The sequence below is a fragment of the Pinus tabuliformis genome, chromosome 6 (genome assembly GCF_031772625.1).
Source record: "Pinus tabuliformis cultivar Carrire ecotype Pingquan chromosome 6, CPIR1, whole genome shotgun sequence".
Classification (NCBI taxonomy): Eukaryota; Viridiplantae; Streptophyta; class Pinopsida; order Pinales; family Pinaceae; genus Pinus; species Pinus tabuliformis.
In genome coordinates this window covers 264976880-264991551 of record NC_142292.1, presented here as the reverse complement: position 1 = coordinate 264991551, position 14672 = coordinate 264976880, and positions in this window count along the sequence as shown.

The window sequence follows — 14672 nt, the reverse complement described above, 5'->3', positions numbered from 1 at the left end:
TTTCTTCTTCCTCTTCACAATCTATGTAGAATAATTTCTTCTTAGCACACTTATGACCTTTAGTGTATTTGCTATCACAACTGTAACAAATCACTTTTTCTCTTTTTTCTTCCAATTGATGTGGTGTCAACCTTATAGGTTGTGGAAGACTAGGGGCAACAACACTTCCATCTTTATAGTTGTGAGTGGTATTCTTCCTGGTTGCCATAATTTTTCTTTCCATTTTTCTTGCTAACCTGAATGCCTTTTCTAATGAATCGGGTTCCCAAAGGCGAACATCATGTTGGATATTATCCTTTAAATTTCCGATGAACAAATCAATCCTATGCTCCTCTAGAATATTTTTTACCCTTATGTTCAATTTTTGGAACTCCTCAATGTGCTCCATTATTGAACCCTTTTGTTTGATACTTATCAATTGGCTAAAAAAAGTGTTGTTTTTTGTATCCTCGTAATGTGTTGTCAATTCTTCTGTAAAAATTGCCCAAGTGATAATTTGTTTACGAGAGCAAAGCCATTGATACCATACAAACTGATTTGGTTCCAAATATAAATTTGCAATATGTACCTTTCGTGTGTTTTGCACATTATTGAGATCGAAAAATTGCTTCATCTGTAATATCCATGTTGCGGGATCCTTGCCATCAAACTTCCTCATATCAATTTTTGGAATATGGTGGGTCTTCGATCCAACATTAGAGTCTATGAAATCATGATTAACATTTCTTTTGTTCGCATTATGAGTTTCCTTTACTACCCTTTCACCATTAGTAAGTACTTCTTGTAGAAAATTTGTCAAATCTGTCTTCAAATCTATCTTCAAATCGTCAATATTAGTTTCCACACCCTTTATCTTAGATTCCACGCCATTTATCTTAGCTTCTGTTAGCTTTTGTGAGAGTGAAATTTGTTGCACTTGGTCTTGTAATTTTGATATATCATGTAGCATTTCTTCCTCTTCTTCATGAGTCATGCTAGAGCTTTCAGGTTGCTTACTAGGTGTTTGCATTTTCTTTCCTCGGGGCATCAATTACAATAATAATTCTCTACTATGCCCTTTGAATTCCTTCAAAATAATTTTTCAAACCAAGCTTAAGAAAAAATTTAAAAAAATTTACACACCTTTTTTCACTTTGTAGGAGCTCGATATTGCCTCTGATGTATCTCTGTAATTTCAGATCATCCAGTTCTGAAATTGTGACCTGCAGTAGCCCTCTATGTCCTCTTTCCAATGCCACCAGTCTGATCCCAATTGGATTCTCCAAGGAAGAGTTATGCCAAATCTCCCACAGTGACCTGATTATAGACTAGTTCAGTAGAGCAAACTTGTACGACGTGCCACATGTCCCTGTTTCGACCTTTGGCTCTAAAAAATATATACAAGAAACTAAAGTCCATCCTCTTTCTGTACCTTCTTACGAAATTTCAATCTGATGCTCAAAGAGAAAGTTATGACGATTTTCCTCAAGTCACCTGTTTGGAATGTAATTCAGGAGTCTGCAAAAGGACGAACTTCCTCAAATCATATCTGCGCAAATATGGCGTGAAAAAAATCTGAAATTTGGACCCAAGGTTCAGTGTGATTTCGTCTCAAATGGGTTTTTTTTTTTCGCTTCTGAAACGTCACAGAAAAACTATTATAGTGAAAATGCCATGATAACCTATTTGGAGCAGCGAAACCCTAGAATCCAAAGCTCTGAAACCAAATGTTATGAAACCAGCTCACAAAAAGATAGAAAAGATAGATCAATGCCTTAGAATTCAGCCTCTTTGAGGGCGCAACCTCCTTTACATTACACAAATGAATGATTCTTTGATGATTCAAATGACAAAACCTCCTTTCTATAAATAGGAGTCTAAGGAGTCACAATATAATCCAGCCAACCTAATAATGATAATATAAAGGCACAAAAATAACAATAGAGGGATTCTATGGGGCATAGTAATAACAATATGGGGACAATAGGGGCACAACAATATTAATAAGGGATACAACTACAATAGTAATGGGGTAATCACTAGTATTATAGGGACCTAACACGAGTACGAAGAACTTTATATGATGTCCTTTTATCGGAAAAATGGCCACCACAAGGCTCGTTCTGACTGGCACTTAATATATCATGCATTTCATCTTCCCGCACACACCTCCTCATAATCAAGTCTGGCCCTATATAAAATAGATCTCCCTCGATCCAAGAGAAACTAGCACTGCAATGCACTATATTATGCTTCTCTCGGGCCAACTTGTTTTGAGGTATTTTTCCTAATACCAGATAATTGGTGACATTAGCGAACCAAGGAGTAATAGTAGAAATGGAAAATAGAGCTTCATCTAGGAATTCGTCAGGCACTGGCGTTGGCATGCTTCCCTGCGTAAGATTCAAACGAGATAAGAAATTAGCTACCAAGTTATCTCTTCCAGGCCTATCAATTATAGTTATATTGAATTCTTGTAGAAGCAACAACCATCTAGTTATCCTACCATTAGTAATAGGTTTATTCATTAAAAATATAACAGCAGAATGGTCGGTATGGACAAATGTCTCATAATTGGTAATATAATGTCTAAACTTTCCTATAGCATGCACAACTGCTAACAACTCTTTTTCAGTAATCGTATAATTTAATTCAGTGGGAGAGAGATTCTTGCTGACAAAATAAATGGCATAGGGAAAGTTATCCTCCATTTGTCCCAAAACTGCTTCTAGTGCAGTATCCGAAGCATCTGTACAAATGTGAAATGGTACGGACCAATTTAGTCCTCTTAGCACTGGAGCTATAGACAACTTTTCCTTCAGTACCCGAAAATCCTATTGACAATCAACATTCCATACAAAGTCAGCATCTTTAGTTAACAATTTAAATAATGGTGTTGCAATTCTAGTGAAATTCTCTATAAATCGTTGATAATATCCTGCATGCCCTAAGAAACTTCTTACCTCTTTTTGCAAGCTCTAAATAGGGATATGCGAGATTACCTCGATTTTTGTTGGATCAACTTGAATCCCTTCAAATGACACATGATGGACTAGAACAATTCCCTTAGTTTGCATCATTCTACATTTATCGCTACTAAGGGCCAGATCAGCTTCTTGACAACGAATCAATACCTTCTCTAGATTTTCCAAAGCCTATGGAAAGTCATCTCCATAGACTGTGAAGTCATCCATATAGACCTCCACACAGTCATGGATCAGATCAGAGAAAATGGCAAGTACAACTCTCTGAAAAGTGGTGGGGGCATTACAAAGACCAAAGGGAAGGACTCTATATGCATAAGTACCCCACAGACATGTAAAGGTAGTCTTCTCCTGGTCTTCTTCAGCTATTTGTATTTGATTGTACCCGTTGTACCCATCTAGAAAATAAAAATATTTCTTACCTGAAAGCGTGTCGAGGACTTGATTAATGAAGGGCAATGGAAAATAGTCATGCAAAGTGGCCTTGTTTAGTTCTCTGTAGTCAACGCAGATCTGCCACCTATCGTTCTTCTTTGGAACTACTACCAGAGGCGACACCTAGTTTCTATCAGAAATGGGGTAGATGAAATCTACAGCCAAAAGGTTTTGAAGCTCATCTTTGATAATGTCTTTTAATGCTAGGTTCATACGTCTTTGTGGTTGTCGAACATGTATCATTTCTTCATTTGTATAGATATGGTGGATGCAAGCATCTAGATGTATGCCCCTCATATCCAAGTAATCCCATGTGAATGCTCCATTTTGTTTGTGAACCATACTCATCAGCTGCTACCTTTTTTTTGCAGTCAATCCTGTACAGATATGTAAGATTTTCCCTTCAAAAATTTCCACAGGTTCTGTGGTGATCTCTTGACTTTCCTCCACTACTACAAAAGAGTAAAAGATAGCTGGGTGGCAGTTTTCTGAAACTCATCACTAAACACATGCTGATAACTATTAAAAGAGACAGGATAATTGATACAAGAGCTATCAGCTAAAAATTGCTGCAAAACATGTTCTTCTGAATGTTCTTGGAGACCTCTAGACTGATATAATGTTAACAAGGGAAACATACAGTCCTTGTTTCCATATCATTTTTCGAGCCATAATGGTACTTCAACAGCTACCTGAGCAGGTGGAAAAATAGACAATGTTTGATTTTGAGGACCATTAGAAATAATCATTTCCCTATTTCTACATCCAATGACGGCATCAATAGTTGCCAGCCATGGCCGTCCCAGGACCACCGGGTGTCTGGGCCTAGAGGTTTTTGGAGAAATGACTATGAAATCTATGGGGTATTTCCAAGAGGCAATAGTAACTACTATGTCCTCTAGGGATCCTATTGGTCTAACGACGGATTTATCTGCCATTTCTAAAAGGATAGGGGTGGTTTTAAGTCTAGGAAGCTGTAATGATGTCATTGTTTCATAGGTCATTGCATTTATTTTTGCCCCTAGATCCACGAGAGTATTTGGCAGAAGTACTCTGTTTATCTCAATGGTGACAATGGGGTTCCCAGGGTCATTATATTTGGCAGGCATATCAGAAATCATAGTGGACATTTGGCTCATGATTTTGACATTATGTTTTTATGCCCCTTTCTCCCCGGTTTCTTAATGCAAAGATCCTTAACAATTTTGGTATATATGGGAATGTCCCTAATTTCTTGTAAGAGTGGAATTTTAATGCAGACATTCCTAAGTTCGTTTTCTAAATCATATTCAAGAGAGATCTCCTCTTTCTTTACAATTAGTCTTTCCGGGTATGGTGGTTCAAGTGATTCTTCTTTCTGTGATTGTTGTTGTTTTTCATTTTGTGAATGATTTTCGGATGACGTGGAGGGTACCTCTTCTTTGATGGCAACAACTAATTTTCATTTGTTGACTATCTTTCTTGATCATAATTGGATTTCATTCATAGGAATGGCAGTGATCATGTATGTAGGAAAAGGCTGAGTATCAATGTTTTGCATTGGTTGAGGTAACCTATTATGAATTGGGTTAGGTACGGTTGTGTAAGCAACAGTGTAGGGCGGGGTGGGTTTATGGTAGCAGGTGCCTACGAAGATGATGGGTTAGTAGGTTCATGTAATAATTGATGCAAAGGAGGTGGTGGCAACGTAGGTTGTTGATACATATTAGGGTTATACACTTGTTGATAGGTTTGCATGGTTAGATTATATGAAGTACTTGGCATATTTGGATAAGGTGCATAGAATTGGGGCTAGGGTTGATAGTTGTTGGCATAGGGGTTTGTTCTCCAATTCTGGCCTCAGGCAGTATTTTATGGTTGTTGAGAAACCCAAGGAGGGTAAGTTGTAGTGAAGGTCCATGGCTGAGTCTGGCTATAACCTTGAGGATTTGGATCTAGAAACACATTCTGACTCTGGCCTCTCTAGGTGGGTCTTTTGGTCGCTTGAGATTGGTCAACGGTTTCAACATTTCCCTTGTAGATGGCCTATAAGCTAGGAAGTGATGGGAGATTCTTGGTAGGGTGTTCTAGGGTATAGATTCCACATACCTCAATGGTGTTTAAAGGACATTCCCTTTCTGCATGTTTATGCCTACACTTGGAACAAAAGATTGCCATGGCTACTTTCTTGGCTTCTTGCTTTTGTTTAATTTTCATGGTGTCTAGCTGGTCACTGATTGTGTTCAGGATATCAGTTTTAAAATTTTCTAATAGGTTTCCCAGCTTGACTCTTGTAACAGCATTAGCCACAGTTTTCTTTTGCACATAGTCTCTAGAATTGTCTCTAAGTTCTCGAAGCTTTTTACCTACTTTAGCTTGGCTTCTAGAATAGGTGCGACAAAGCTCAATGACTTCAACAAATTTCTTTTTATAAATGTCTCCACCACTAAGCAGGTTTAATGTTTCAATGCAATCATCTCTCAACCCTTTTAGGAACACAATTCTGATAATCTTTTCATCTAGGTTGGACCCACGGGATTTGTGGAAGTTGTATAGGAACCGTTCAAGATACTCTTCTAGGTTTTCATCTTCATTTTGCTGCATCCTAAGGATATCATTGATGTCCCTACTTTTACAGAAATCTTGATACTTTTTAAGAAAAACTGATCTCATGTCATCCCATGTGTATATAGTGTGTTTCCCTAGACTCATGAACCACCTAAGGGCTGCATCTTTTAATGTGGCAGGAAACAATTTAAGTTTATCACCATTGTCATTGTAATTATAACTACGACATAAAATATCGAATTCAAAAACAAAGACATCTGGATCTTCAGATGATTTACTGTAGAATAATGGGAGAGATTCCATTGGAATGCTTTTCATTGTGATGTCACGAGTCACATCTAAGATAGGGAATCTGCAGGTAACTTCCTCTTCGTCTTCCTAGTTTCCCCCTCTAAAGACGTTCTCGTTGCGTCGAGGGCCTTCTCCCTCTTCTTGGCATTCTTCATTGTGTCTGTCCTCCCCATTTTGGTGATCCATTTCTGCAACTGGCACCCACTAGGGTTTGCTAATTATGGTATGAATAGGGGGTATTGGGACACAGTTGATGCTGGTCGATTTCTTGTCCAAGTTGTCTTGCTGTTCCACTGGTTCTTCTACAAGTTTGTTAAACAAAACCCGTTGAATGATCCTTTCCCCTCGATCTAAGAATCCCGATCCGAAACCACGTTGGTATGAACACTTCCTCCTTCTTGTCTCAGACCTGGATATCGATTAGAAACGGTAAGAATGGGTATATTAACTGATCCAAAAGTTGTAGGAAATTTAGAACTGGAAATAAATCTACCCTTGCTATCCCTAGGTCTACCTGTACTCCTATGCATAAAGATAAAAGAAATAGAAACTCAAGAACAAGCAGTGATTGGTCAGACTTTGGAGCAACCCCACAAAAGTGGATGCGTGGCTCTTCACTCACGTCTTACCATACTCTCTTCACCCTCTGATAGTCCTGCAAGATCCTGAAACTCAAATGATAATGGTTACCTGAATAAGAAATGACAACTTCCTTAGAAACAACGCCAAAATGTTGAGATATTAAATTGGTGAATTAATCTCCTAATATTTATATGTCAATTCGGACTCGTAATCACGAGTTATCTTGCGCTTTCTTTGTTCAGTTCTAGATTAGAGTTTTAACATTTCCTTATAATAATCAGCGGGGTAATAAACACACTAATGCTTTCAAACTTAAAAGAAATCAAACATCTAGCTAGCATAAGCAGACCCAACAATCAAATTTAATCTAAAGACTTCAAAAATATTTACGAACTTAACCTAGGATTGAAATCTGAACTTAACAGGCTACTGGACTCTTTACCACTAATTTCAAGTGATGAGAATGAATACCTAGTCACACAAGACTTAATCAATCAAAACACTCAAGTTCTAGTTCTAATTCCTACAGTCCACACTCAAAGGAAATAAAGATTCACTACTTGTAATAGCAATCCAATTCTAGCTTAAACAATCAATCTGTACTCAATGATTCGTTACTCTACTAGCTCGTCAACACCAAAGATCTTGAAGTTAAGTACTAAACTAGACACTCTGTTTCACTCTTAACTTACCAACTTGATTTTGTATTCTCAACCAAACTACATCCAGGTCCCTAATTGATCATAGTAATGAGAGCGGTTTCAAGCATTAATTCTACTTAAACATGACAATCAAACAAATAACTCTGAGAAACTGTACTCTAAATTACCCTACAGTCGTATCAATCCCCAAACTGTAAGTAACCCTATTCAAAATCAATGCTCTGCTGTTGAAATCCAATCAGGCATCTAAGCTATGGGAAATATAACCAAGAATTCAAACAAAACAAGGGAATCAATAGTCCAAATGAAACTAATGAAATTTCTTTAACAACTAACAAACGAAACAGGGAAATCAACATCCAAACGAAACTAATGAAATTTATTTAACAACTAACACACGAAACAGTCTTTTGCATTTTGAGGTTAATCCACACAATCTTCTTATCAATCGAGAAATCTATTTGACAAATGAAACTAACTGAAACTAAAAAATCACTCAAATCAATACTCTGAAAGCAGTGCTCCTGTTGTACACACATTTATGCAAGTAATATAACATCAACCCAATCAACTTAAATTAAACCAAGCTCATGCCAATCACATTATTCAAATAATCAACCTAAAACAAGTACTTCCTATGTCGCATACACCTACAGAAACAATCCAGAAGAGAGTCAATCGATTCAATGACTAAAGGAAACAAGAGAAACGATTTTGAAATTGACTGATCTCAATCTAAATTAACTCAAATTCCATTCATCTCTAGTCTCTAAATACATTTTCCGATTTAAGTATTTGAAAGTAGTTTTTGCGTTGTCAATAGATAAACTAACTCTTCACAATCATTAAATGACAATGTAATTCGATAAACTTCATGTACATCTATGACAATCACAGTCCAATACAATGTGTAAGGTTCATGAATAGAGTAGGTCTTTGTCCCGAAAGCAAAAATGATGATTACACCAGAGATTTAGATTTGGATCACTGAAGCAAAGAGGTTTAAAAACATCATAACATCAACATAATACAATCGATCGAAACTTGAGAAAACTCTCCACGCAGCAGGTAAACTAACAATGAAGTGCAGATAACTGAAGAATCGACTATGTCTATCACACAGAGATACTATTACGCAATATTACAAAGCTAAACCCAGATGGGTGGGCCCGACCACACCTGGGAGCTGGTTAACTTACAACAAGTGAGAGATTTTGATCACAATTAACTCATCATCCACAACGAATCATCAAATGATTAACTCGAACTTAATGCAGAACCATTGTGGACATCTTTGATTCAAAAATAAAAATCAAGGGATATGTTATGCTGTTAACCTGCAAGATGATACAAGAATACCAAATATGTGCAGAAATATAACCAGAACATAGAACAGTGAGAAATAACAACAAGTATTTTATTATTCAGAAAGTAATGTTCACTTGCCTCTTCGAGGGGGCAACCTCCAATAGAGCAGAGCTCGATTACGAAATAAGACACGATGCTCCTCGCAGGGAGTCTCTATCCTTTATATATGACTCATACATGTAATACCATGGAGCAATACCATGGTTCTTATTAATACCATCTATCTAATACCATGGCCCATTTGCAAGTAATTGTGGTCCTGTCATTAAATGTGGGTTAACCACTTACAATTATTAATATGGGCTTTATTGACTCTTTACTTAACTATAACTATGACTCGATCCTACTACATAAATAAGGGGGTTAGGGTGGAACCCTAACATGCCCTCTGCCTTAAGAATAGCCTTGTCCTCAAGGCTGAAGCTGCGGAAACTGTTGAAGAATAGTGGTTGGTTCCCAGGTTGCATCTTCCGGATAGGTGTCTTTCCACTTGACAAGGACTTCCTTGATATGCGGCCATGCAGGTGTCGTTCTCGTTTGTCGAGGACCTGTTTAGGTTGGAGCCATATTGACCCTTCGTCATCCAATTCAAGTAGACTGGTTTAAATTCTGCAATGTTCCCAATCACTTTCTTGAGGCATGATACATGGAAAAATGGATGGATTTTTGTAGTGGGTGGCAAAGCTAGCTTGTAGGCCACTTCTCCAATGCGCTAAAGTACTCGATATGGTCAGTAGAATTTTGGAGATATTTTATGACAACCCTTGTCTTTGAGTGATGTTTGCTTATATGGTTGTAACCTCAAAAATACCTAATCCCCTTATTGAAATTGGCATTTTGAGCGATGCTGATCTACCTGTTGCTTCATGCAGTTTTGAGCTTGATGAAAATTCTCTCTAAGATGGGCGAGCATGGTTGTGCGGTTCTGTAGGAGTTGTTCCATTGTTTTGAGATATGGTTTGAGGAGGTGGTTCATAAGGCTCTGAAAAGTAGATGGGGCATTACAAAGACTGAATGGCATGACCAAGAACTCATAATGGCCCTCATGAGTTCTGAATGTAGTCTTTGGAATGTCGACTTCTTTCATGAGAATTTGGTTGTAGCCTAAGCGAAGATCCAGCTTAGTGAAGAATTGAGCCCCATTTAGTTCATCTAGCAAATCATCAACAACCGGGATGGGAAATTTATCTTTGACGGTCAAACTATGAGGGCCCTGAAGTCTAGACACAATACGCCATTCCCCAATCTTTCTTGAGCACCATGACCACTGGTGATGAATAAGGACTAATGCTGGGACGAATGACTCCTGCTTCCAAAAGTTCCTTGATTATTTTTTCTATTTCATTCTTTTGGGCAAACAGATATTGATATGGGCACACATTTGGTGGTTGGCCCCTAGACCAAAGTGATGTTATGATGATGTTCCCCTCTCGAGGGTGGAAGCTCATGAGGCTTGTCAAAGACTGGTAGATGGTTATTTAAAATCTATTGCATCTCAGGATGAATTGGAAGCGAATTGGGTTCGATGGCCTGGATGGCATTAAATTGAGATATAACTCCATGATGGCCCTTTTTTAACAATTTTTCCATCCTATGTGAGCTGATGATAGAGGGAGCTCCCACCTGGAGTCCGCGGAGGGTATGTGTGGAGTTGTTCTGCTTAAAGCTCATAATATAACTCCTGGAAATCCATTGTGATTGGCCCAAGTGTGCGAAGCCATTTAGCACTGAGGACAATGTCGCACCCTCCCATGTGTATGGCAAACATGTGGGTCTTGAACTGAAAATACCCCATTTGGAGTTTGACATTTTCACAGCGACCTTCACATTTCATTGTTCCCCCATTTGCAATTTGGACTTGGAAGTTAGAAACGGCTCGTACAAAACAATGCACTGCTTTCGCGACTCTTTGATGGATAAAATTATGTGTGCTTCCACTATCAATCAAGACTACTACTGGGTGGTGCTTAATAAAACCTCTGATTTTGAGAGTTTGAGGTGAAGAAATCCCTGCCAAAGCATGCAGTGAAATAACTGGTTCGTCAGGGAAATTTTCCTTCTGGTTGTCCTCTTCGTCCTCCTCAGGTTCCTCAAGTGGTGGGGCTTGCTCCGATGAGTTGTCATAAGTAGCATCAATTTGAAAAAATTTGCGCTCCTTGCATTTATGACCTGGGGAGTATTTTTCATCATAGTAGTAACATAATCCCTGCTTTCTTCTTTCTGCCATTTCTGCAGGTGACACCTTTTGAACCTTAAGTGTTTGAGTAGTGCTGTGAGCCTGTGGGGGCGACCCTTGGCGGTGAAATTTGGGCGATTGGACTAGGCTGCTAACGCACGTTCAACTTTACGAGATACCCTGCAAGTCTCTGACCATGTGGGAGGGTGGTGCAGTTGGACGTGAGCTTGTATGGCGTATTTAAGACCACTGATAAAACATTCCATGTAGAACGCATCTTGGAGACCTGTAGTGCAGAAAGCTAAGGCTTCAAAGGCTGAAATATATTCATCCACTGTGCCAGTCTGTCAGAGCTTAGTGAGACAACCCAAAAAAGCAGAGTCATGATCAAAGCGCTCTATAAGAGCCTTTTTGAAGGTGTCCCAAGTCAAGAACCTTCCATTGCAATGTTGATGCCATTGCCACCATTGCCATCTTTCATTGTCCAAGTACATGCTCCCCACCATAAGCTGAGTCTCATTATCTAAGATGTAATTCAGATTGAAATACTGCTCCTTTTGTGCTACCCATGCTGCCGGGTGAGAACCATCAAATTTATGCATATCCAACTTGGGTGGTCGCAGACAGGATTGTTGGTGGGTGCCCTAGAGGTGAAGAGAGTGGCTAGACTCACCCTCACTATGTTCATTGCCAATATACGCCTCCTCGCGGGCTTCCGCCTTGCCCTTTGAGAGTGCGTTAGTTAGTGTCAGCAATTGATCTTGGAGGTCTTTCAAGGATTGTTCAAGTTTGTCGATCTTCTCATTGGCCATAGCTTGAGCTCTAGTTTCTACCATGCACCGATCCGATGTACTTGAAATTTGGGACTGCCCAATTTTTTTTTTGCACTAACAATTGAATGGTACCACCTTGCTCAGCTCGTTGTCCTGATTCTTATGGGTTAGATCACCAATAAGCGCCCCGGGGGGTCTCAGACTTTTTTTTTTTTTTTTAAACTCCTAATGGAGTTTTACTCCTTGCTTAGGAATACTACAGTAGCCGAATCCCCAAAACGTCAATGCTGCCAAAAGTCCTATGAAAATCACACCCCAGTATAGGAACCCACACAACTACTCAGATCTAGATGGCGGCTCTGGTGGATCTGAGAGATATGAATGGCTGATAGGATAAATCTGAGTGGCAGAACAGATTGCTGCTGCGGATCTGATGGATCTGAGCTGTGGGACTGATTTTTGCTGCTGCTGCAAACCCCACTTGCAAGATCTGATCTGGCAGAGATTATGCATGCTCCAGAGATAGAAAAGGGAACTATGGTCTCGAGGAGTGTCAGGTGCTATAGATCGCAATATACATAAGGGTCTGACAGTAGTACTGAACCCAATTTTTCAGGGCACTAACCAAGGAGGATCAACCGTACCCTTAGCCGTACAACCCGACTACCCTATCGTACGGGCGAGTAATCTCTCCAGTGCTGTTCTTGGTGTACTGTAGTAGCCAGACGACCGACGTTTTATCTATGGCGAGGTTTCAAGGGAGCTAGGGGGCTTCCGATATACCAGAGGGTACTTGGAAGATAGTCCATGCGCGGTTCTGTCTAATGCGCTACTACTCGAAGGGGTACCCACAGGGTTACAAGGGAGTCCAACAAGTGTGACCACCTCTTGTATTTCTTGCATGCATGCCTCCCCAAATCTGCAGGTTTATGCGCTCAATGACAGATCCTGTGGTTTAAAGACGCTGGATGTTATGAAACCAGCTCAAGAAAAGATAGAAAAGATAGATCAACGCCTTAGAATTCAGCCTCTTCGAGGGGCAACCTCCTTTACATTACATAAATGAACAATTCTTGGATGATACAAATGACAAAACCTCCTTTCTATATATAGGAGTCTAAGGAGTCACAATATAATCCAGCCGACCTAACAATAATAATATAAAGCCACAAAAATAACAATAGAGGGATTCTATGGGGCACAGAAATATAAATAAGGGGTATAACTACAATAGTAATGGGGTAATCACTAGTATTATAGGGACCCAACATGCCCCTCTCCTTCAAAAAAGTGTTGTCCTCAACGCTTGAGTAGTTCTGGATACTTCTGCATAAAATTCTCATCCTCCCATGTGGAATCTTCAGCGGATAAGTTCTTCCACTTGATAAGATACTCTGAAATTGATCGATTTCGTAGCTGTCGAGTTCTTGTTTCTGTGACTGCTTCCGGTTCCAATATAATTTTTCCTTCCTCGTCAAGTTCTGGCAATATTGTTTGAATTGGGAGCTTGTCACCTATAACCTTCTTTAAACATGAAACATGGAAAACTGGGTGCAATCGAGAAGCTGCAGGAAGCTCCAATTTGTATGCCATAGTACCAATCTTTTGCAACACCTTGTACGGACCATAATACTTTGGTGATAATTTATTATCCTTCTTAGCTTGCTTTAGGGACATTTGCTTATATGGTTGTAGCCGTAGGAATACCCAATCACCTACATCAAAACTTCTTTCACTGCGATGTTGATCTGCCTGTTGTTTCATTCTATTTTGTGCCAACACGAGGTTATCCTTTAAGAGTTGGAGGACTTGTTGTTGATGTTCGATGTGATGTTCCACTGCCTGAACCTTAGAATTTTCTCTTAAATATGATGTGATGGATGGTGGTTGATACCCATAAAGTGCCATAAATGGGGTCATTTTTGTTGCTGTATGGAAGGAAGTGTTATACCACCATTCAGCCAGAGGCAACCATTTGACCCATTGTGTCTGTTTATCAGATACAAAGCAACGAAGATATCCTTCCAAACATTTGTTTACTATCTCAGTTTGCCCATCAGATTGAGGATGATAAGATGAGCTATGAGCTAACTGAGTACCAAGACAAGAAAATAATTCTGTCCAAAAATTTCCAGTGAAAATGGGATCTCTGTCACTTACAATAATCTTTGGGTTTCCATGTAGCTTTTGAACTGTTTCCATAAATGCAGTAGAAACTGTACTGGCTTTAAATGGATGTGATAATGCACAAAAGTGTGCATACTTGGTAAGTCTGTCAACTACCACCATGATGACACTCTTTCCCTCAGACTTGGGTAAACCTGTGATAAAATCCATTGAAACCTCCTCCCAACGTTGGCTTGGAATGGATAAAGGTTGTAATAGACCCGGTGTCTTAATTGTTTCAACTTTATTTTGTTGGCAAACCAAACATTCCGCCACAAACTTTTGAATATCTGATTTAAGGCCATCCCAAAAAAATTCCTTCTTAACCCTGTGGTAAGTTTTTAAAAATCCTGAGTGCCCTCCTAAGGGAGAAGTGTGCAATTCCATAAGAATCTTTTGTTTTAGCTGGGAATTCTTACAGAGGTATAAGCGATCTTTGTACCATAACGAATCATTTTGCCAGCTAAATGTATCAGAAGTACTGGAATCTTGTTGTAGCTTTCGAATAAGTGCCCACACTTCTTCGTCATTCTTCCATTCCTCCCTTGCTTCGTTTATCCAATCTGGTTGGATAATAGAAATGGCACACAACAATGCTTCCACATCCTCATCCTTTCTTGAGAGTGCATCTGCCACCACATTTTGCTTCCCTTTTTTGTAGATGATTTCAAAGTCATAACCCAACATCTTTGTGACCCACTTTTGTTGC